Source organism: Panthera leo, chromosome A2 (assembly GCF_018350215.1).
Source record: "Panthera leo isolate Ple1 chromosome A2, P.leo_Ple1_pat1.1, whole genome shotgun sequence".
NCBI lineage: Eukaryota > Metazoa > Chordata > Mammalia > Carnivora > Felidae > Panthera > Panthera leo.
Window position 1 is genome coordinate 135,444,354 of NC_056680.1, and position 22,425 is coordinate 135,466,778.

Sequence of the window (22,425 nt, forward strand, 5' to 3'; positions counted from 1 at the left end):
AAATATACTTCTTAGTGAACTTCTCATTGCACACAATAGACAGACTGCCCCACAGATCTCACCATTTTCAAAAGGTACCTTTTCCCCATTATATGTAAGAAATTTTTGAGGTGATATTTTGAGTCAGTGAGATTTTTCTCTTTCCTAAGCAACTTTTTACCCAATGGTTTGATTCACATTTATGAACAAGGCCAGAATCATTTATGACCTAACACAAAGGATAATGAAAGTGAGATGTAACCTGTCTCAAAATTAATAACTTCAAGGATACAATCATTTAAGAGGTTAATGCAGATAAAGTAGAAAGAGGTTTAGCCAATGTCCCCAGGACATTTCCTCTCATAGTAGGCATATATCTCTGGCATAGGATTAGAGATAAAGTCTAAGCCAAATTTATGAGTCACCTCACATGGTGGGAATGTTTAGGTCTTAAAACATCATTTCGTATCCAGATGGTTACAGATCTTACATGACATCTTCCAGAAAGCCATGCTTCTTGATTCCATAGATTCCAGTTTTGTTTATCATCAGTAATCCTATAGGGACATCCTGATAAGAGCATTCCACAGGGAAAAAACAAAAAACAAACAAAAAAACTCTTCTAGCGAATAGCATTAGTCTATTTATCAGAAAAACCTAGTCATTATCAGGAGAAAACTGGATCATTAACCAGATGCTTTAACCCCCTCCTCCCCGCCAAATTACAACATTAACATTTGTAAAATAGTGATTCTCTGATTCCTTCATTACTTCTTCCTCTCTTTTTAAATATCAGTTTGGATATACGGACATTTTAATCAAACATGTTGTAATCACTTACAGTTCTCTCTCTTTTTTTTTTTTAATGTTTACATTGTCACAAATACTACTAATGGAAGATTCAAACTTGCCCCTGTGTCTTTTTGGCATGATGCCATTTATTTGAGCTTTTTCTTATTTTCTACCACAAGATGTCCCAAACTCATCTTTTTTCTTTCCTAGTCCCAGACAGACTCTAAAATTTCTACAAGGAACCTCAATTTTAGGGGGTAAAAAATCTGTATACTGGATCTTACTTGGGTGACACTGCATCTGAGTTCTGCCCAGTGGACAGAGCTAAATAATCCGAATGTATATTTGCATCTTTATATTATATCATGAGGTTATGATAAAAATTCATAATTTAATACATTTTAAAATCTTTTTAAATGTTACATGAATATCCCTGTCTTTTTATTGCAAAGATCTTTGTCCTGTTATATTATTTACATGTATGCTTTATCCAATCAAATATATAAGATAGATACAATAAGGCATCTGGAGAACTCAATAAAAAAATTAACAAATTTAGTAAATAAAATTAATTCCTTTACAGGTTTTACATCCTTAGAATATATTCATAAAATATTTAGAATCAAGTTACTGTGTTCAAAGATCACTGGAGTAATTCCTTTCTTTGTATAATTAGGTTGACAGACATACATTTAATTTCATTTATATATTTTTTGAATTCAATTTTAATAACCATTTCCTTTACCACTGTCCTTGTGTCCATATCTATTCTAAACCGAAACCACTTTTCTCTCTACACAAAGTGATTCCAGGTGCACCTCTCAGATATCTGCCCAAAGGGAAATTTTCCTGTGTCACTGTTTTAAAATCCATTCTTGGGTGAGATTGTAGTCTACTTGCCAACTATTTTTGCTTGTCCACAACCAAGTTAATTTAGCTGTAAGCTAAGCTTATGCATTTTCCTCCTCTTTCAGATTGTTATAAGAGATCCTGCATTAAGTTATAATCATGAAACGAGGGAGGGCTATTTGTGCAAATGTATGGGTGTCCAGTACACCTGCTCAACAACTGTCTTGTATACTCTGGTACTGCTCATCCTCTATTCCCAATGTACCACTTCCATCTTATTATGATTTGTTATTGAATACATTCAATATTATGCCTTGATGGATCTGACAGGACTCAGCTTATGATGGCCAGTTCCAGCTGCATACACTTGGTGGTCCACAGTGAGCCATACATCTCTACCATGGCCCAGCAGTATGCCAGGAGTTGTCTGTCAAAGGCAAATAATTCTATGCTGCAAAATAAATGGCCTTGCTCCAGAAACTCAGAGGTTTATATTATGGTTCTCTCACTGGTACTTGCCACCAAATACAAATGATATTTTTCTCCATCACTGAAATCTTTAACCACATAGAGTTTTCTGCTTGGACCTTATGCATAGCTTTCCATACTCTGGGATCTACGTAAAGATTGTAGTTTTTGTTCACCCAATAAGCCAGAATAGCAGTCCTAGTAATATGGTAACATTAAACTAAAAAAAAAAAATCAACTGGACATTGTGCTTCCTTCTTTTAGGACAAAAATGCAAGATGAAATAATTTGTATTATATTTTGTTAAGAATTTCCTGTAAAAGCTCTTGGCTGCCAGAACCATAAAAACATAATGAGTTTGGAAGGCCTTGAAACACACAGGTTCACCTCCCAAATCCAGGAGCATTTGAGTTCTCCAGATGCCTTCAGCATGGTAGCTAACTCTTAATTCTTCAGGTCGATAAATACAATGTCATTGGTGAACTATATCAACATGATATTTTACAGAATGTCAGGACAGTTCAGGTATCTTTGGACAATATTATTATAGAAGGCAAGAGTATTACTACAACTTTGTGACAAAAGTGGAGATTTGTATTTTTGTCCATTTCATGTGAATGTGAACAGTTTTGGTTTTTCATTTCTGATTAGGTTAGAATACAACAAATTAACGAAATCAATGTTCACTTATCATGTACCTGAGTCCATACTTATCTGCTCTCACACATATATCGCATCTAGCATCAGGACTAATATTTCGGCTACTATTTGGTTGAGCTTATGGTAGTCTGTAATTATCCTCAATGAATCATCCAGTTTCCATAAAGGCCAGACTCCCAAATGAATGTAGATATAATGGAGGCCATACACTTACATCCCTTTTGACCCTTGAGTTTGGGACTAGTTTCTACCACATTCTTCCCCAGAAGGTAATACTGTTTTGACTTATTAGCCAAATGGAGGGCAATTGCAGATGATCCTAAATGATCTTCACTATTATTAATAACTCTTATAATATATAATAGGTAGAATAATGGCCCCTCAAATATTTCCATGTCCTAATTTCTGGAACCTGTGAATAAATTAAGCTACATGATAAAAGGTGGTTAATTAAATGATCTTCACATAGAAGTTATTATCCTGAATTATCTGGATGGGCCCAATGTAATCACAAGGGTCCTTAAAAATGAAAGAAGTGAAGAGAAGGAGAACCAAGGAGATAAAAGCATGATAATTTGGCTTGATATTGCTGAGTTTAAAAATGAAGGAATTGGGTTATGAGCCAAGGGGGGCAGGTAGTCTATAGAAATTCAAAAGACAAAAAATGGATTCTACCCTGAAGACAGCCCTGTTGACACCTTGATTTTAGCTCGGTGAGTCCCATTTCAAAATCTGAATGCAAAACTGTAAGACAATAAATTTGTTTTAAGCCACGAAGTATGTGGTAAGTTGTCACAGAATCAGTAAGAAACTAATACAGGTTTAGGGAACTAAAAATTGTGTGCTACTATAACAAATATCTAAAAAGGGTAAAGTGACTTTGGAATTTGGCAGTGGGGAAAGGCTGGAAAAATTTCAGCTGCGATTCTACTCTTTTCAGTTGTTATATTCACTGATTATTGCAATAATTGCACTTACTCTAACTTCTGATAATTAAGCAAATTGCACCTTGCCTCTATTGTTTTACAGTCCCATTATTTCCCTTATTTTCAGAAAGTTAAGTTCTGTAACGGTGACTCCTACTATTATAGGGGATACAACTGAGTTATTTGCAAGTGTTTTGATTCTTCTCAGTCTTTTTAAAAAAAGTTTTTTTGGAATTGTGCTGAGACAATTGCAAGTCCACATACAGTTAAGTTAAATAATACAGAAAACTTGTACACTTTCTCCAATTTTCCCCAAAGGTAACATTTTGCAAGACTTCAGTATGTTGTATAACATTACAACAAGGATATTGACATTGACCAGTCCACCAGACTTGAGTCTGGTAACAAAATAGTGTAATAGGGATAGAGGAGGGCCAGATCATGCCATACTGTGCCAATGACAAGTTGCCACACCCTAACACAGAACATTCTGAAATGACTCTCAGAACACGTTAGAACTCCAAGGGGAAAATCATCTGCAAGTGCTATGGTGACTCAGAGGTAGAATGCCATTTCTGGCTGGGATGAGATGAAGGTAGAGGTAGAGTTACAGGGATTATTGGTAGGACTTTTAAACTTCGTTAGGCAGGATGAGAATAGTCTTTTAATTCAGGGCCATTTTTGCTCTGGCTGTGTAACCTACTATTATTCTGGAAATTTATACGATCTATTGTTCTGATAGAAGCATGAACCATTCCCAGTTATGTTTCTATCCTTGGGATTATCCACTTGGTTTCTTTGAGGTGGTTCTTTTCCCCTGGGAAATTTCCTTACACACATGTCAGCTAAAGGTATGTGAGACTCTATGCAGATTTATGGAGCTTTCTCTCTCACTATGCATCTCTTTCTGCTCTGCATCTATGCCCTATGAATTCTTGTCACCTTGGCCTCCCTGACCTCCCAGCTCTGTCAATTCAGAATGATGGCCAGATTCCACACGGGTCCTCATATCTTTGGTGCATCTTAGAAACTCTTTCCAGGAAATAAATTGGGGGGAATAGAAGGCTTACTAAGCTTCTCCTCTCTGAGGGATAATGGTCCTACCTGTCTGATGTTTACTGGACCAAAAGCCATTGCTTTATACATTTTATTTTTAAAAATCCTTTTAAGTTGAGAGGGTAAATTGTATCCCTGTTTATCATCACCTTCATTCTTAAAATAACTTCTTCTTGGTCTCCTGGGTAGGCCAAGTGAGACTATGGGATTAACACAATGAATGAGCTCCCTGATTTCAATGAAGATGATGGATCACTGCACAGCAGAGTAAAAACAATTTACTGACAAAGATGGGTGCATTTCCCATAAGTGGAAGCAAGGATACATCAATATTTAGAGTATTTTACCCACAGGTAGTTTCAGCAGTGGCTAATTGGTCACAGTTCCGATAGAAATAAAATAGGTTTGTTTGAAGTCTACAAAAATATTGCTAGATCAATATAAAGAAAATAAACAAACAAAAACACACAAGACCCTAAACATCTGTTTGGTCAAAAATCTGATGAGTTGCCACGACGGACTTTCCTATTCTTCAATGCAGTGTTCATATCTACATGTGTTTAGAAACCAAGAGCCCATTGATTAAAGCAAAACCTGGCTTTCTTGAAAATATACTGTGTCATTGCCACAAGTTAATACAAGTTAAATCTTCCTTTTATGCTTTTTAAAGGAATATGTAGCCATTTATTAGAATAAATAGGAAAAAGGAAAACTGACGTAGCTGGACTATTCAGGGATTTCTAACACTGACTCTGAATTGACATTAGTTTCCGTGGACACAAAAATGGTATTCTCATCCACAATTAACACTGGGGTTTTTTGTTGGTGAGAGGATATATGGGTTAATCTCCACTCACAGTGGGCCTAGCTGTACCTCTAATATTTTGGTTATATCCCAAGTTCTTGATTACATAATTGGAATAGATATTCTTGGCAAATGGCAGAATTTCCACAAAGATCTGTTAACTTCATGGGTAAAGCTTTGTGGAAAGGTATAAATGGAATTATCCAAAACTTCTCCTCCATACCAGGATAGTAAAATAAAAGTAAAAATCTAACTTGGGGGGAATTATAGATTAATTCCTCTGTTGAAGACTTGAAAAAGACATGGATGTTGAGACCTATCACATCCTCATTAGCTTATCTGTGTGGATATGCAGTAATTGGGATGACCTTGCAATAGGACATTGGATTATGATCAACTTTACGAGGTGGTAACTCTAAATGCAGCTTCTATTTTTGATGTAATATCTTTGAAGAACACATAAACACACCTGGTAGGCTACTATGGACCTGAATTGATTTTGTCCATCCTAATTTAAGAAGGCCCTGTGAAGTATTTTTATTTTCTCTTGGCAAGGCCAACAGTATACTTTAACACTTTTCATTTCACATAACATCAAACTACAATGTAGTCCACTACACTGATGATATAATGCTAATTGATTCTCATGACCAGGAAGTAGTAATTAATGTATTAAGGCATTTAAACTAGAGATTTGGAGATATAGCCCACAAAGTGCCAGAAATATCACATCACTACTCTAGACAAAATGAGGCACATTACTTGGTAGTTTTTATGTTTTTTTTTGGCATCAACACATAAAATGTTTGATTGTGCTGCTTCCATCTGTCCATCAAGTCACCCTGTCAGGATTGAGAAGTACCAGAAAAAAAGAAAACACTACAGCTAATTAGACTACAAGTTGCATTTGCCCTTCAGACCTATGATTCAGAAGATCTATTGATATTAAAAGGATGGAAAACTGGATTTTGTTTGGAGGCACCTTCAAGTACCAATATGAGAATCATTTCAGACCTCTAGGATTTTATAGCAAGCCTATGTCCTCTTAAGCAAATAACTATTCTTTTGTGAAAGAATTCAGGGGCCATGAAGGTCCACAAGTGGTTAAGACTCTTGACACTAACTACTTCTCTATTGATTACTCCCTTAACTGACACCTAAGAGCTCAGAGAGAATTTGTGGTAAACAGCTAAGTAGGAAAGAAGAAAATTCTTATTTACAGATGGTTTTGCATGATATATTGGGACCATTCCAAAAGGGCATCTGCAGTATTACAATCTCATAAGTTATAGTACTAAAGTATTATAGAGGAAGAAATTATGTCAAATTCCAAAACTTTCAGTCATATTTTGATTTTCTCTTTGGATACGGAGATGGCTGGAAGCGCAGATATACACTGATTTACAGGTAAATTCTAGTGGATTGGCTGGGAAATCAGGAACTTGGAAGGAATAGAATTGAAAGAGTGAGGACACAAAGTCACCAATTAGTTGAATCTCTCATAATGGACAAAGTGTAAAGATATTCATGATGCATTTAAAAATTTAGCAAATACCATCAATTGTGGAAGTTCTTGTTGACAAATGACATATTTCATGGATGTTAGCCAGCATCTTTTCCCAAAGCCAAAGGTACTTGCTGTATCTACCAAATATACCATGAACAAAGGTGACCATTTTGGCAGGAACAGAGGTCATACATAGACTCAACAACATGGTCTTCCCCTTACCAAACCCCCATTACAGCCGAGTGCCTAATTTTCCAATAGAAGAGTTTAAGACAGAGCTTTCAATATGGCATTATTTGAGGGTAACCTGACAAATGTTTGGTGGTAGATTGATCACATGAGCTCTTTATATTAGCGAGCAGGCAAAGAGTCATTCTTAACTTCATTTTTATCCTTCATTTTGTTGATGTGGTGTATGATGTTGATAGATTCGCGAATATGAAACCTACTTTGCTTCCCAGGAATAAATCCCACCTGATCATGGTGAATGATATTTTTAATTTATTGTATTATGTACTTTAATGATATTTTGTTAAGGATTTTTGCATCTGTTCATCAGGGATATTGGTCTGTAGTTTTTTTTCAGTGGTATGTTTGTCTGGTCTCAGTATCAGGGTAGTGCTGGCCTCATAGAATATATTTGGAAGCTTTCCTTCCCCTTCTATAAGGTATCTAATAGTTATTAACTCTTCTTTAAATTTTTGTAGAATTCAATTGTAAATCCATCTGGTCCTAGACTTTTATTTTTTGGTAGCTTTTTGATTTTGTTACCTATAATCAGTCTGTTCAGATTTTTCTATTCCCTCCTGGTTCAGTTATTGAAGATTGGTGTCTGGATATGTATGGATTTCTTCTAGGCTGTCCAGTGGTTGGCATATAATTTTTCATAGGATTCTCTTATAATCCTCTGTATTTCTGCAGTGTCAATTATTACTTCTCTCTAGTTTCTGATTTTATTTTTTTTTTTTGATTCTTTCCTTCTTTTTTTTTCTTGATGAGTTTGGCTAAGGGTTTGTCAATTTTATTTATTTTTACGAGGAGCCAGTTTTTGGTTTCATTGTTGCTGTTGTTGTTTTTCTGTTCTTTTTTTTTTTTAACATCTCTATGCCATTTATTTCTGCTCTGATCTTTGTTTTTTCCTTTCTTTTACTCACTTTGTGTTTTGTTTGTTCTTCTTTTTCTAGTTCCTTTAGGTGTAAGGTTAGATTCAGTTTTTTCTTGCTTCTTGATGTAGGCCTGCATTGCTATATAAACTGCTTTCACTGTGTTCCAGAGATTTTGGCCCCTTTTGTTTTCATTTTCATTTGTCTCCATGAATTTTTTTTTTATTTCTTCTTTGATTGCTTCATTGATCCATTGGTTGTTTACCATCATAGTGTTTAGTCATTTTTCCCAATTTTTTTTCTTGTGATTTATTTCTAGTTTTGTACTGTTGTGGTCAGAAAAGATGGATGGTATGATTTCAATCTTCTTAAATTTATTGAGGCTTGTTTTATGGCTTAGTATGTGATCTATTCTGGAGAATATTCCATGTGCACTTGAAAAGAATGTGTATTCTGCTGTTTTTGGATGGAATGATCTGTATATATCTGTTATGTCCATCTTGGTCCAATGTGTCATTCAAAGACATTGTTTCCTTATTGATTTTCTGTCTGGATGATCTACCCATCGATGGAAGTGACGTATTAAAGTCTTCTACTATTTTTGTATTACTATCAATGTCTCTCTTTATGTCTGTTAATATTTGCTTTACGTATTTAGGTGCTCCAGTGTTGGATGTGTATTTACAATTGTTATATACTCTTGTTAGATTGATCCCTTCATCATTATGTAATGCCTTTCTTTGTTTCTTGTTATAGTCTTTTTTTTAAAGTCCATTTTGTCTGATATAAATATTGTTACCCCAGCTCTTTTATTCACTTCCATTTGCATAGGGAATGTTTTTCTATCCCTTCACTTTCAGTATGTACACATCTTTAGGTCTGAAGTGAGTCTCTTGTAGGCAGCATGTAGAGGGGTCTTGATTTTTATCCATTTTTCTACTCTGTGTCTTTTTATTGGAGCATTTACATTTAATTTTTATTTTTAATTTAAATTAAAATTAAAATAAATTTGTTTATTTTATTGGAGCATTTAAAGTAATTATTGATGGGGTGCCTGGGTGGCTCAGCTGGTTAAGCGTCTGACTTCGGCTCAGGTCATGATCTCATAGTTTGTGGGTTCGAGCCCCGCATCGGCTCTGTGCTGACAGCTCAGAGCCTGGAGCCTGTTTCAAATTCTGTGTCTTCCTCTCTCTCTGCCCCTTCCCTGTTCATGCTCTTTCTCTGTCTCAAGAATAAATAAACATTAAAAAAAATAAAAAATAAAGTAATTATTGATAAGCATGTACTTATTGCAATTGTAGAATTTTGTTTTCTGGTTGTTTTTGTAGTTCTTCTGTGTTCCTTTATTCTTCTCTTGCTTTGTGTGTGTGTGTGTGTGTGTGTGTGTGTGTGTGTGTGTGTGATTGATGAGTACCCATTATGGGTTTTTTTGGCTTTCTTTTTATTTAGTTTTTAATATATCACAGCTTTTGCGTTTGTGGTTACCATCAGGTTCATATATAACATTCTAAGTAAATAGCAGTTCATATTAATTTCATGGTCATTAGATCTCAAACACATTAAAAAAAAACAGAAAAAGAAAAAATATTTCTTTCCCCCTTTTCTCTCTTCCCTCTCTTCTCCACATTTTATGTATATGTTGTCATATTTTACATCTTTTTGTTCCTATTTTTCGTATGTCTAATTATGGCCATTTTTTTCCACTTAAAGAAGTTTTTTTAACATCTCTTGTAAGGTTGGTTTAGTGGTGATAAACTCCTTTATGTTTTGTTTTTCTGGGAAACTCTTGATCTCTCCTTCAAATCTGATAATGTCCTTGAGGTATAGAGTATTCTTGGTTGTAGGTTTTTCCTTTCAGCTACTCCCTTCTGGCTGACAAACTTCTGCTGAAAGAATCAGCTTGTAGTCTTATACATTTTTCCTTGTAGGTAGTTTTTTTGTTTCTCTCTTGCTGCTCTAAGATTCTCTCTTTATCTTAACCTTTGACATTTTATTTATAATGTGCCATGGTGTTCATCCTGTTTGGTGTTCCTTGGGTTAGATTTGTTTGGAACTCTTTGTGATTCTTGGACTTGGATGCCTATTTCCCTCCCTAGGTGAGGGAATTTTTTAGTTACTGTTTCTTCAAATAGTCTACATCTTTCTCTCCCTTCTTTGGGGACCCCTCTAATGTGAATATTTGTTTGAAGTTGTCAAAGAGGTGTCTTAATCTATCCTCAGTTTAAAAAGTTCTTTTCTTTCTGCTGTTCAGCTTCTGTGCTTTCCATTACCCTGTCTTCTAGATCACTAAGGGTTTTTCTGCATCCTCTAATCTACTGTTGATTCCCTCTAGTGTACATTTTATTTGAGTTATTATACACTTTTACTCTTATGGTTATTTTTAATATTTTCTGTGTCTTTATTGAAGGTCTCACTCTTCTTTTCTCCAGTCCCATGAGTATCTTTAAAATCATTACTTTAAATGATTTATCAGGCATTATTTTTCTGATGTTTTCATATCATGTTTCATATCATTCTTTTTCTGAGGTTTTTTCTTCTTGTTTCTTTTGGAGTATATTCTGTCTCCTCATTTTGCTTGACTCTCTGTTTATTTCTATGGATCAGGTGAAATGACTACTTCTAAAATTGAAGGAGTGGTCTTGTATATGGTGTCTTCTATGCAGATTATGTGTACTTGGTGACTTTTGCTGGCTGGCTAGAGCTGTGGGCGTATATGCTAGTTACTCTTTCAAACTGACTTTTTACGGAAAGAAAAAGAATAAAAGTAAAAGAATAAAGAAAAAATAAAATAATAAAAGAAGAAAACAAAAAAAAAAGAATAAAAAAAGAAAAAGAACAAGAAACAAACAAAACCAAAAGGAAAAAAAATAAAAACAATGCATGACAAGACAAATTTTAAAAAGTAAAAACGGGGTACCTAGGTGGCTCATTCGGTTAAGCATCTGACTTGATTTTGGCTCAGTTATGATCTCATGGTATGTGGGATCCAGCCCTACGTTGGGCTCTGCACAGACCGTGTAGAGCCTCCTAGGAGTTCTCTCTCTCCCTCTTTCTCTGCTCCTCCCCTGCTCTTGGGTGCATGCTTTTCCCTCACTCTCTCTCTCTCCCTTTCTCAAAATAAATAAACTTAAAAAAATAAAGAAAAAAGTAAAAAAAAAATAAAATTAAAATAATAATAATAATAACACACAAAACTATGGATCGTTTCCTGTGTGTCAGAACTATAGGGCAGCTGTCATGGGTTGTGGACCCTGGGCTCACTGAGGTTGCAAGCTCACTATGAGGCTTTTTTTCTGTGTCCCAGTGTGACCAGGGCTGATGTGAGCTTGTAGATGTTGGGGTTGCTGAGGTCTCAAGCTCCCTGTGACAACTGGTTACATGGTTACTAGACCCACCCATTAGATATCAGGACCCTCCAATTATGGCATCCAAGCCCACCCCTTATGGCGTCCAGACCCTATACATCTGGGCTTTTAGGGTGGAGGATGAGAGAGTGTTACAGCTCCCCAGCCCTTTTAAACCAGAGATTTTTGTGTCCCAGCGCTACTAGGGCTGGTGTGGGTTTGTGGACTCTGGGCTTGCTTAAGTCACAAGCTTACTCAGAAGATCAGACCTGCCCTTTGAGGTATCCAGATCCTGTCGTAGACTTTAAAGGTGGGGTGGAAATGTAAACCGTGTCATTCTCCACTCCCTCTGCCTGGAGACCTCTCCTGTAGCTTCTCATGGCAGACTTCAGCTTGGCAGACTTCTAGTGTTTTCTCTTTTATATGTTAGTTGCTCTTTTGAACCATGACTTTTTTCTCTGTGTCCAAGTCCCTCTGTACTATCCTTCCCCACTGCCATTCATAGAGTTGGGGTGGGAGTTTCCTTTGTTACTGTGTCTCCATCTCTTTTGCTGTTCTCTTGCCATTCTATATTTGGTCGTTCAGTAGTTGTGCAGTCAGCCCTCAGTTCTTCAAGAGGATTTGTTCTATCAATAGGTGTAACTTGGTGTGTTCTGTGTGGGGAGGAGGTGAGTACAGAGTCTTCCTATGTTGCCATCTTGACTCAGAACCTACATTTCTTTTTTGTTTGCTGGCTATCTGTTATACTCTGCCAATATAGGGTGCTCCGGGACACTGCATGTCTGGATGAGGATCAAGCAATTTTATATTCCTCCAGTTTTCATGATTTTCAGTGTGACAGCAAAATCACTGGCATGCATTCACCACACTGGTGGCGGTTCGTGTAGTTCTGATGCTGATGCCCTCCAGATAGTTTCTGTATCATAATAGTGGTAATGGCCCTCAGTATAACAGAGGGCACATTCCAGCAAATTTTTCTTCACCATAAGTGATGTCTTCTTGTGGCAGCAATAAATATCTTCTTTTTAAAAAAATTTTTTTAACGTTTATTTATTTTTTTTTGAGACAGAGAGAGACAGAGCATGAACGGGGGAGGGTCAGAGAGAGGGAGACACAGAATCTGAAACAGGCTCCAGGCTCCGAGCTGTCAGCACAGAGCCCGACGCGGGGCTCGAACTCACGGACCGCGAGATAGTGACCTGAGCCGAAGTCGGCCGCTTAACCGACTGAACCACCCAGGCGCCCCTAAATATCTTCTTAGTAGTGGTCTGATACTCAGCTCCTCAGGACCCTCCTCTGTATTTCTTCATCATTTACTTTTCCCTTAGCCCTGGGTATTGAAACCACTTTGTATTGCCATATCTTAGGGTGATTTCTTATCTCTTCTAGTAGTTAATCAACTTTTACATAGTTCAAAATCTTCATATTCCTTAATTTTCCTGTTCAATGTACTAACTGTATCTTGACTGGTACAGACTGACTTCTTATAATATTGCATCATTTAGCGTTATTTTTGGTTTCATTCGCTAAACACATGACAGTACTGCAGGAACATAGTAAAGGCACATGAAAAATGAAAGAATTAAACAAAAGTATTTTCTGTTGTCACACAGACATACAAAAGAAAACACCTTCAACAACTAGACCTACAAAAAACCAAAAATGTAGATCCAGCGATAGCGTAAGTCAGAAATAAAAGAGAACGGGGAAAAGTGAGAAGCACATCTAACGGGTGATGATTGGAACCAACTAATTCAACATGAATCTTTACATAAATGTCCCACATCTGAATTAGAATTTACAAATGTGAGAACAGTTTTAACATACATGACTTATTACATACCCACAAGTGCTTGTGACCACACTTAAAAAATTGCTTATTTTAGAGTTCTAAAACATATAGAGTGAATTTATACAAATTTATACGTTTACAACCTAAACTACATATAGTAGATGGCACTTTTTATTAGATATTAGTGGAATATATGGAAAATGTTGAACACCTGTTATATGATATCTGATTATATAAGATTATTGCTCCTGGGATTTTAAGGGACAATTAGTCTCTCCTTTTTCCCATAAAACCCCCCACCATCATAAAATTGTAAAATTGGGACTTAACAAAGTAAAAAAGAAATACAAGTATTTCCACAAAATAGATTCATATGCACCCTAAGTCTCAAGTATTTACAGTGCTATCTATGTAAATGGAAAGTGAGATATAGTTGACAGAAATAATAGCATAGCGTATTTCATGAATATGTTCCCATTTAAAAGAAATTTTGTAATGTTTATTTATTTTTTGACCGAGAGAGAGAGAGACAGAGCATGAGCAGGGCAGGGACAGAGAGAGAGGGAGACACAGAATCTGAAGCAGGCTGCAGGCTCTGAGCTGTCAGCCCAGAGCCCGACGCAGGGCTTGAACTCATGTGAGATCATGACCTGAGCCGAAGTTGGACGCTCAACTGACTGAGCCAACCAGGCACCCCAATATGTTCCAATTTTTAACAACAGGACATAAAGTGATTCTCATCAGTATGAATAAAGCTAATCATATGCCATATAATAAAAAAATCAAAACATAAGAGTCTTCTGATGATACTAATAATGTGAAACAGTTCTAGTTCACTGAATACAGAATTGAGGAAACACCTAAAAACCTGGCAAAAGATGTAAGAAATACAAACAGATGATATGAAACTTAAAATATAGATATATTAATTCTAGATTGAAAATTTTTGTAAAGAGTAAACCAATTGTTGAGTACAAAAATCATACTCCTATGAACATTTTATTTTGATTTTTACACATACAATTTAATGGGGGAGTCAGAAATATCACCTCTCTCTCCATAGAATATAACATAATATAATATGATAATCTTATATATCTAACTTGATGGCATTCTCAATAACTCCCTTGGACGCTTTACTTACTCCCTTTGCACTGAGCCTGGAGGGATAGCCATTTAAACTGCCTGTTTCCTGTGGTCCCAGGGGACCCCTGGGAATGCAGCGCCCCAGAGGCTCTCAGAGCTAGGTGATTTGGGAGTCAGTTCCTCTGGTAATAACCTTAAAAGTTGGGATGTTAGATGTGTGGTCCAAACCCTTTGTCCCTTCATCCAGGGAGAAGGTGGAGTTGGAGGTTGCCTCCCAATTGTAAGGTACTGTGTGCCAGGGTTGCCATTTATGGAATGCGTGTGTCTCAGCTCTTCCTACCTGTTTCATTATAGGTATCATCTCAGTCACTGATATGTAGGAGTCTCTCAACTAGTTTCTGAATTTTTCTCAGAAGGAATGGATGCACGTGTAACTGTTTATTCAGTGCATTCCTGGGAGGAGAGAGAGTCAGGTACTCCTGCCATCTTTCTGATGTCATTCTTGACATATCCTTTTAAAAGAGTTTGGGAAAAGAAAAACATATTTGAAGTTAAAAAGCATTAATGAAAGTTCTATTAGATAAAGGAGACTAATGATTTCCCAAAAAATATCATCATTGAACTGATCAATTTCCATTGTATAGAATCCATAAATAGAAGAGCTTCATTAAATTCAGTAGAGTGGATATATTTCCATGACACTAATTAAGATATTTTCTTATCTTATCACTGTTTAAATTCAGTATATCCTGAGTGGGTTAAATAGGCAAAATAACCTCTATCTTTAATGCTTGAAATATGTTATTTATGGTATGAAGTTTTAAAACAAAGAAAAGCTCAAAACCTAAGAGTTTGGGTTATGTGTGTTGTGCATGAGTGTGTATGTGTGTATTTTTCTTTTTCTTTGAAAAGCGTAATTGCTTTTGTTGTTTTCAGATTTAACGTGCTGTTGCTATCTCCTCTTTCTGAGAAAAAAAGTTCTGCTGATATACAGGACAGAGGCTGCAAATCAACTGAATTTATGGTAATTCCCTACAATATTTCAGTAGTAAATTTTAACAGTATGATTGACAAAGAGTGAACTGGCCCATTAAATTAGTTTTACTACCGTAAAATCTTTCCCTTCAAACTGAAGTGATTGCTATCATTAACCATACAATGATGTGGTCTTATCTAAGTAATTCTCTTTTCCTCACTGTGCAGAATCATAAACCTCATTTTGGTTATATGTTTATATCTTAGTAAAAATCTGTTGACTCATTTACATTCTTTAAATAATGCATTTGGCAGTGTTTTACCTGTGTGAAAACCATAATCCTCTCCTGTGAACTGAATTTAACTAAAGACGACTTTATTAATTTAATTTCAAATTTCTGTTCAATGAGTTAACTTATTTACAAAATAATGTCAAAAAGGCTCAATGATTATTAATACAGAAGCATCAGTTATTACACATATATCTAATTATACTTTATACTTTTAAACCTCAGCGTAATTTTAACCTAGTACAGATTTTTTTTTTCATTTTTTTTAACATTTATTTATTTTTGAGACAGAGAGAGACAGAGCATGAACAGGGGAGGGACAGAGAGAGAGGGAGACACAGAATTGGAAGCAGGCCCCAGGCTCTGAGCCATCAGCCCAGAGCCTGACGTGGGGCTTGAACTCACAGACCGCGAGATCGTGACCTGAGCTGAAGTCGGACGCTTAACCGACTGAGCCACCCAGGCGCCCCTTTTCATTTTTTAAAATACTGAGGGTAACTTTATTGTTCACTTGCAAAAGCACTGTTTTTTTTTTTTTTTTTTTTTTTTTTTTTTTACTAAAGAACACATCCAATAGAGAATATTTGGACTTATTTATATTTTTTATCCACATTAAACATATAATACAGTTTGTAACACTATTTGGCAAACAGTAATACTTGAGAAGTGGAATTATTTTTCAATATGATGAAATGTGCTCTTAATCAATATTTGAGCTTAATCAACACTTGATTAAAATACTTAAAACCCACATGACAAATGATTATAAATAGTCTTTGTTATATTAAAGCATGTAATAAGGATGCATGGGTATGTTTTAATCAGTAATCATACTGGATCCTATAATTAATGAAGGGGGAATTAAATCATATTTAAACTCATTCTCATGGGAGTCAGAAATTCTTGGATCACTGACATGGCTCTGCCTCTAATATCAGTGCTATTAATGTTTGTCTTTGTTTCCTCACCTATAAAAAGAATGTAATTATGAAACTTAAATCTTAGGTTTGAGTGAAGGCTAATTATGATTACATATGTAAATTACTTGGCACAGGGCTTGGCGTATTGCAACTACACAATAAATGTTTATACCATTTATGATTATAAATGTTATTGTTTTGAGCCTTAAGATTTTGTTAAAAAGTACTGCATATCAACAGATTAGAGGTACACATATTATTTTAGAATTGTTGAAAATTCAGAGATAGGAGTTGACTTGTGTTATTATCTTTGCTTCAGATTTCATGAACATGAATTGGAAACTTAATTATTTATCAAGAGCTGTACAAAGTCCAGTGAGCTCTAAGAGAAATAAGAAGAAATCCTCATTGACAAAATCTTATTTTTGCAATAACATCAAAAAGAACAGTTATGAAACATAAATCTAATACAGTATATGAAAACTCTATGTATAGAAATATGACACCTTTGAAAAAAATGAAAAGGAATTTTAAAAAGGAAACATAGGCCTTATTTTATAGTAAGAAGACTTAATATTGCACAGATACCAATTTACTCTAAATTGATCACTAAATACATTCTCAACAAATTTTTGTAATAAATATTAAATTTAAAATTTGATTACAATTTGATTCTAAAACTTATATAATAATGCAAAAAGTCAACCACAGCCAAGGAAATATTTCCCCTTTTTATTAGGATATACCTTACAAATACTAAAGTATATACATTTTAGGGATATAGCTCACTTTTTTATAAGAATATAGCTTAAAGCTTTATTTATACATGTGTGCTGGTCACTCAACTTCATGTCATATCAAGATTTATATTATCTCCATTCCAGAATATTCCCTGTCTTGAATTACTGGTGGAAAAGCTTTTCCTAGTCAATTTCCCTCTCATACATGACCACTCTTCTGATCTCTATTGTTAATGGATTCATTTTGTCTGTGAACGTTTTATAAAAAATAAAATCACACAATATATACTTTTTCTCCTTCACATTTCTGTGATCAATATTATGTTTGTGAGATTCACCCATATTGATGTCTGTAGCAGTTTTTCCTTTGAATATGCCATAAATTTTTATGCATTCTTCTGTTGATTGACATTTGGCCTGTTTTAAAACTTTTGGTTATCATTAATAGTACTGTTAGGAACATCTTTTCTTGGTCATAAACACTAATTTCCTACTGAATGTACACACAGAATGGAATTATTGGGTTATAGGCTAATACTGTCAACTTTAGTAGATAAATCTCACCAAAAATTTTTCCAAAGCAGTTGTTTGTCCCAATTACAGTACTACACTCAATATATGTGAGTTTCAGTCAGTATACATCCTTGACCGATACCTGGTATGGTTATCTTTTTTCATTTCAACCATTCTGGTGTATGTATGGTAGCTTTTTGCAGATTTTCTTTGTACTTCTTGACAACTAGTGATACTGATTTACTCACCATATGATTTGAAGACTTTTTGTGAAATGTCTTTACTATGTTAAGTTTAAAGTTACAAATTTTTTTTTCTTCAAAGTTACTGGTCTATTTATCCTCTTTACCTTGCCTATCCTAAGATCATGAAGATATTTCTAATGTTTTCATGTAGAATAACATTTATTTATTTATTTAAACATTTTCAATGTTTTCTTAAATGATTATTTATTTTTGAGACAGAGAGACAGAGAGCAAGGGGGGGAAGGGGCAGATAGAAAGGGAGACACAGAATCTGAACCAGGCTCCAGCCTCTGAGCTGTCAGCACAGACCTCAGTGCAGGGCTCAAACCCATGAACTGGGAGATCATGACCTGAGCTGAAGTTGGACACTTAACCAACTGAGCCACCCAGGCATCCCTAGAATAATTTTTTAAAGTTTAACCTTTTACATTTATCCTCATGATTCTTCTCAAATTATTTTTTTGTTTGGTGTGAAATAGTTGTCAAGATTAATTTTTTCCTTATGAACATATAGTTGGCCAGACTTTTTAAATTAAGACCATTATTTTCTCCTATGGATTGTATAGATGCATTTGTCATAAGTCGTGACTTTGTCTATTTCTGGACTTTCTATTGTGTTTTATTGTTGTATTTGTATTTGTAATAATACATTGCAAGAAACTCTAGAAGAAAATGATATAAGCTTTTAAGATTTTAAAAACTTAGTAAGGCTACAATAATTAAGAGAGAAACTGGTATGCTATATATTTTCTTTCTTGGGTTGATAAATATTATATGGTTGGCATTTTTACAATAACACTAAACTCTACATTTATGTTTCACAAACTTTTCTGTACATTATATTTTACAATACAAAGTAAAAATAAACACTCTGAGGATCAAGTTGAGTTAGACAAGTCACCAGATGCTTATAACAGAATTAAATTTCCAAAACTTGTACTATAAACTACTATTCATCTGGAAAACTAAATATGAGAAGATCCAAAAAGTAATTATTCAAAATTTTATGGTTATTTTAAAATTTATATTATTTTAATAATGGAGTAATGATTAACTACAGAGGCAGTGTGTAATATTGATGTAACCCTTAGGGATGTGAATGGTTACTCTGGCCTTTTTACACTACCCATGAGCTTTTTCTAGGATGGTGTCAAACTTGCCTGACAATGCCAAGGAAGTTGTAGTCACACTGGTAAGACTCAAGTTGAGAAGAAAATGCCTAAAAATTTGCATGTATCATTTGGGAGCAAAGACATTTTTTCCATTTGTCGTATGCTTTATGAGTAAAGATTTAAATTTAAACTCACAAAGTATTGGTAGTTAGTAATAAGTCATATTACAATATTCAATCTAAAGATTCACTGCTATATAAAGAGAATGCTGTGGGAGAACAAAGGAAAGACCAACAAATGCATCCTAGGGGAAATCTGAAAGGAATTCACAGAAGAAATAAGATCTGAGTTGGACTGAAAAGTAAGTATGACATTGCCTGGAAAAAAATGAAAAATGCAAGAGATAATTGAGAGTAAAATCCTGGACCATGAAAAGTTGGTAAGCCCACTGTGGTTGGTACATGGAATAAATGGAGCACTGGTAGAAAATACCATTTAGTGTGAGAGGTTGGGGCCAGATTGGGGAAAGTCTTACCCATATATGGATACACAATGTTGTTCATTTATTGTGCAATATCACAAGTATCTGTCCCAATCTTCTGTTCTCCAATCAGTCAATACTGAGCACCTGCTCTACATTAGGAAACAATGTGGATATTTTCTTCTTACTACACAGTCAAGGCTTTTTTAGCAAAAATTACTGGCAACCTGGGTTAGAGGATGAGTAGATGGCAAACAAGCCTTGGAAGTGAAATATGGTGAAGTGACCTGGACAGATTTACAAGTTTATCTTCCCTGGAGCCATTTGTTCACACTTCAAAGGATAATAAAAAACAAAAACAAAAATAAAAACAAAAAACAAAAAACTCCAAACACAAGGCCAGTTGTTTACATTACTAAGTGTAACAATCTAAAGATCTTCCCCTTTCCTTCCTAGAAATAGTGTAATTACATTAGAGAGTAAAGATTTGTCCCTCTCTCAAAAGGAAAGGAAGACAGCTGTGCAATCATTCCTAGGAAAGCTTTGAAAGTCATAATTTCAGTGTTTCTCTCATGCAGTAGTAGATTGATGACATCTGCCTTGATCATGTCACTGGATGGAGAAATGTGGCATTGGGAACAACTGCTAACATGTTCTGTAAGTAAATAATTGGTCTGCCTCTGATCCAGGAAATTTGTGTTTGCTGTCAGGATAACACAAATAAATATAGATACTAAAAACTTATCACTGTGCTCCAGGGAAAGTTCTAATTTTATGCCTAATATATTTAAGAAAATAAACTTTTAACCTCCTACAAATTCCCATGCTAATTTAAATCATTTATTTTTATTTTTTTAATAAGCTCATTCCCTCAGAACATCTTCAAAAGAACCACCACAAGGTTAAGTGTTATACACAGGCTACCTCATTTATTTCCTACAATAACTTAGAAGCACCAACTAATATGAGGATATGGGCTCGGAAACATTGAAAACACTTGCCAAAAAGTGGAGTACAAATAACATACTAGGTCTGTCTGATTATTATTCACTTTACATCACTGCTTCCTTTAAATACATTTGAGCGAAGGAAGGAATGAAAATGATTTATGTTTGTGTGTCTTGTGTGAATTAAAGTACGTACTTAAAAATGCATAATTGAAAGAAATAAAGTAGCACTTTATCAATTCAGATTTTTCCCTTTGCTCAAATGAATCAAGTTTTACTCTATTTCTAAACAGACCAATCATGTCTCTGAAAGTACCTGTCCCATACTTAACTCTAGGTAATGAGAAAAGCACCTTACACAGTAAGTATAAGTAAGGTCAGAAAACTAACCTAAGTAACAATCATAATCATCATCATTGTCGTCATCATGATGATAGCTTACTATATGCTAGGCAGGTATTAGTCTGTTTAATCCCCATAATTAGCTTTTTTAAAGTAGGCAAAAGATATCATTATCTTTGTTTTACAAATGAAGAAATTGAGACACAGATTCATTTCCAAGATCACAGAACTAGTAAGTGAACAGAAATCTGATTCCAGTTCAAATAGTTGGCTCTGGAGTCATACTTATAACCTCTACAGGCTACTGTCTCTCCATAAAGGATTTCAAATGTCTTCATGTTCTTTTAACTGTATTTATGCTCTAGGGAATAGAATTTTTTTATGATATCTCTTATTACATATGTATTATCTATTAAACATTAATCATCCTTAGGATGCATATTCTACTTTAGATGACCAATGAGTGATGAAGTCAAATCTGCTATTACACCAAAACCATACTCCAAGAATGCTTTGCATAGCTTATGTTACATGTGAAAACAAGCAAATTTCCTTAAAAAGTCATGCCTATAGTATGGCACATGCATTTTCTATAATCATGTTCCATGAAATAAACATCTGACTGATGCATTTTTTGCTCTGCAGTCTCAGCTGTTACAAAGAAGTGACAATTTACACAAAGATTTGAACTGAAAAGGTCATCTTCTCCAATTAGCCCTACTTCATAATTCCCAACTGTCTAAAGAGAGTAGTTTAGATACATTCATGTGTGCAGATGTTTAAAATGAAGGCCACAAACTCTAAAATCATTGCCATTCTATTCATAAATCAAAGGTCTCAAAATCTTTTCAAGAAGGAAATAATTTTAAATGCTTTGGTCAAGAATAAAATAAAAATTAGGCATTTCTTTCGTTGTCCACTTTTGCAAACTGAAAGAAAAGATATAGAAGCTGAAAATAAATCATGAAAAGGAGATATGTCATGATTTTCTCAAAAATGTCTGAGGTTTTGGGACATTGGAGTAGACTTAAAAAAACTAGCCCAGGAACAGAAAAGATACAGCACAGTCTCAATAATTAGACATGCCACTACCTCATTATTTCAGGTGATTTTATGTTCTAAATAAACATTTTATTTTCATAGAGACATGTTGGATATGAAATGAAATGAGTATTAGGAAATGAAGGTTAATGAGCATGGATCAACAGGGCAGAACCAATTCATATGAAAGAAAACACAAATAAATTGTGGCTAGATTACCAAAACCACAATCACATATACATAATATGAATATAATATATATAATATTACATTATATATACTATTATATAATATACTAGCATAATATATTGTATAATTATATATTATATATATTTACATATATTAAATATATTGTATAATTATATAATATATATTTACATATATTAAATATATTGTATAATTATATAATATATATTTACATATATTAAATATACAATATATTATAATATATA

General features: G+C 34.6%; 1 long non-coding RNA gene across 1 annotated transcript in view; it reads left to right on the forward strand.

Moving 5' to 3' along the window:
- LOC122213535 overlaps positions 1 to 19,472 on the forward strand; it is a 105,125-nt gene extending 85,653 nt beyond the window's left edge. The window contains exons 4-5 of the long non-coding RNA XR_006199570.1: positions 15,304 to 15,391; positions 19,407 to 19,472. This is a non-coding gene — a long non-coding RNA (uncharacterized LOC122213535). The remainder of the gene's footprint in view (positions 1 to 15,303; positions 15,392 to 19,406) is intronic.
- Positions 19,473 to 22,425: the final 2,953 nt, after the last annotated feature.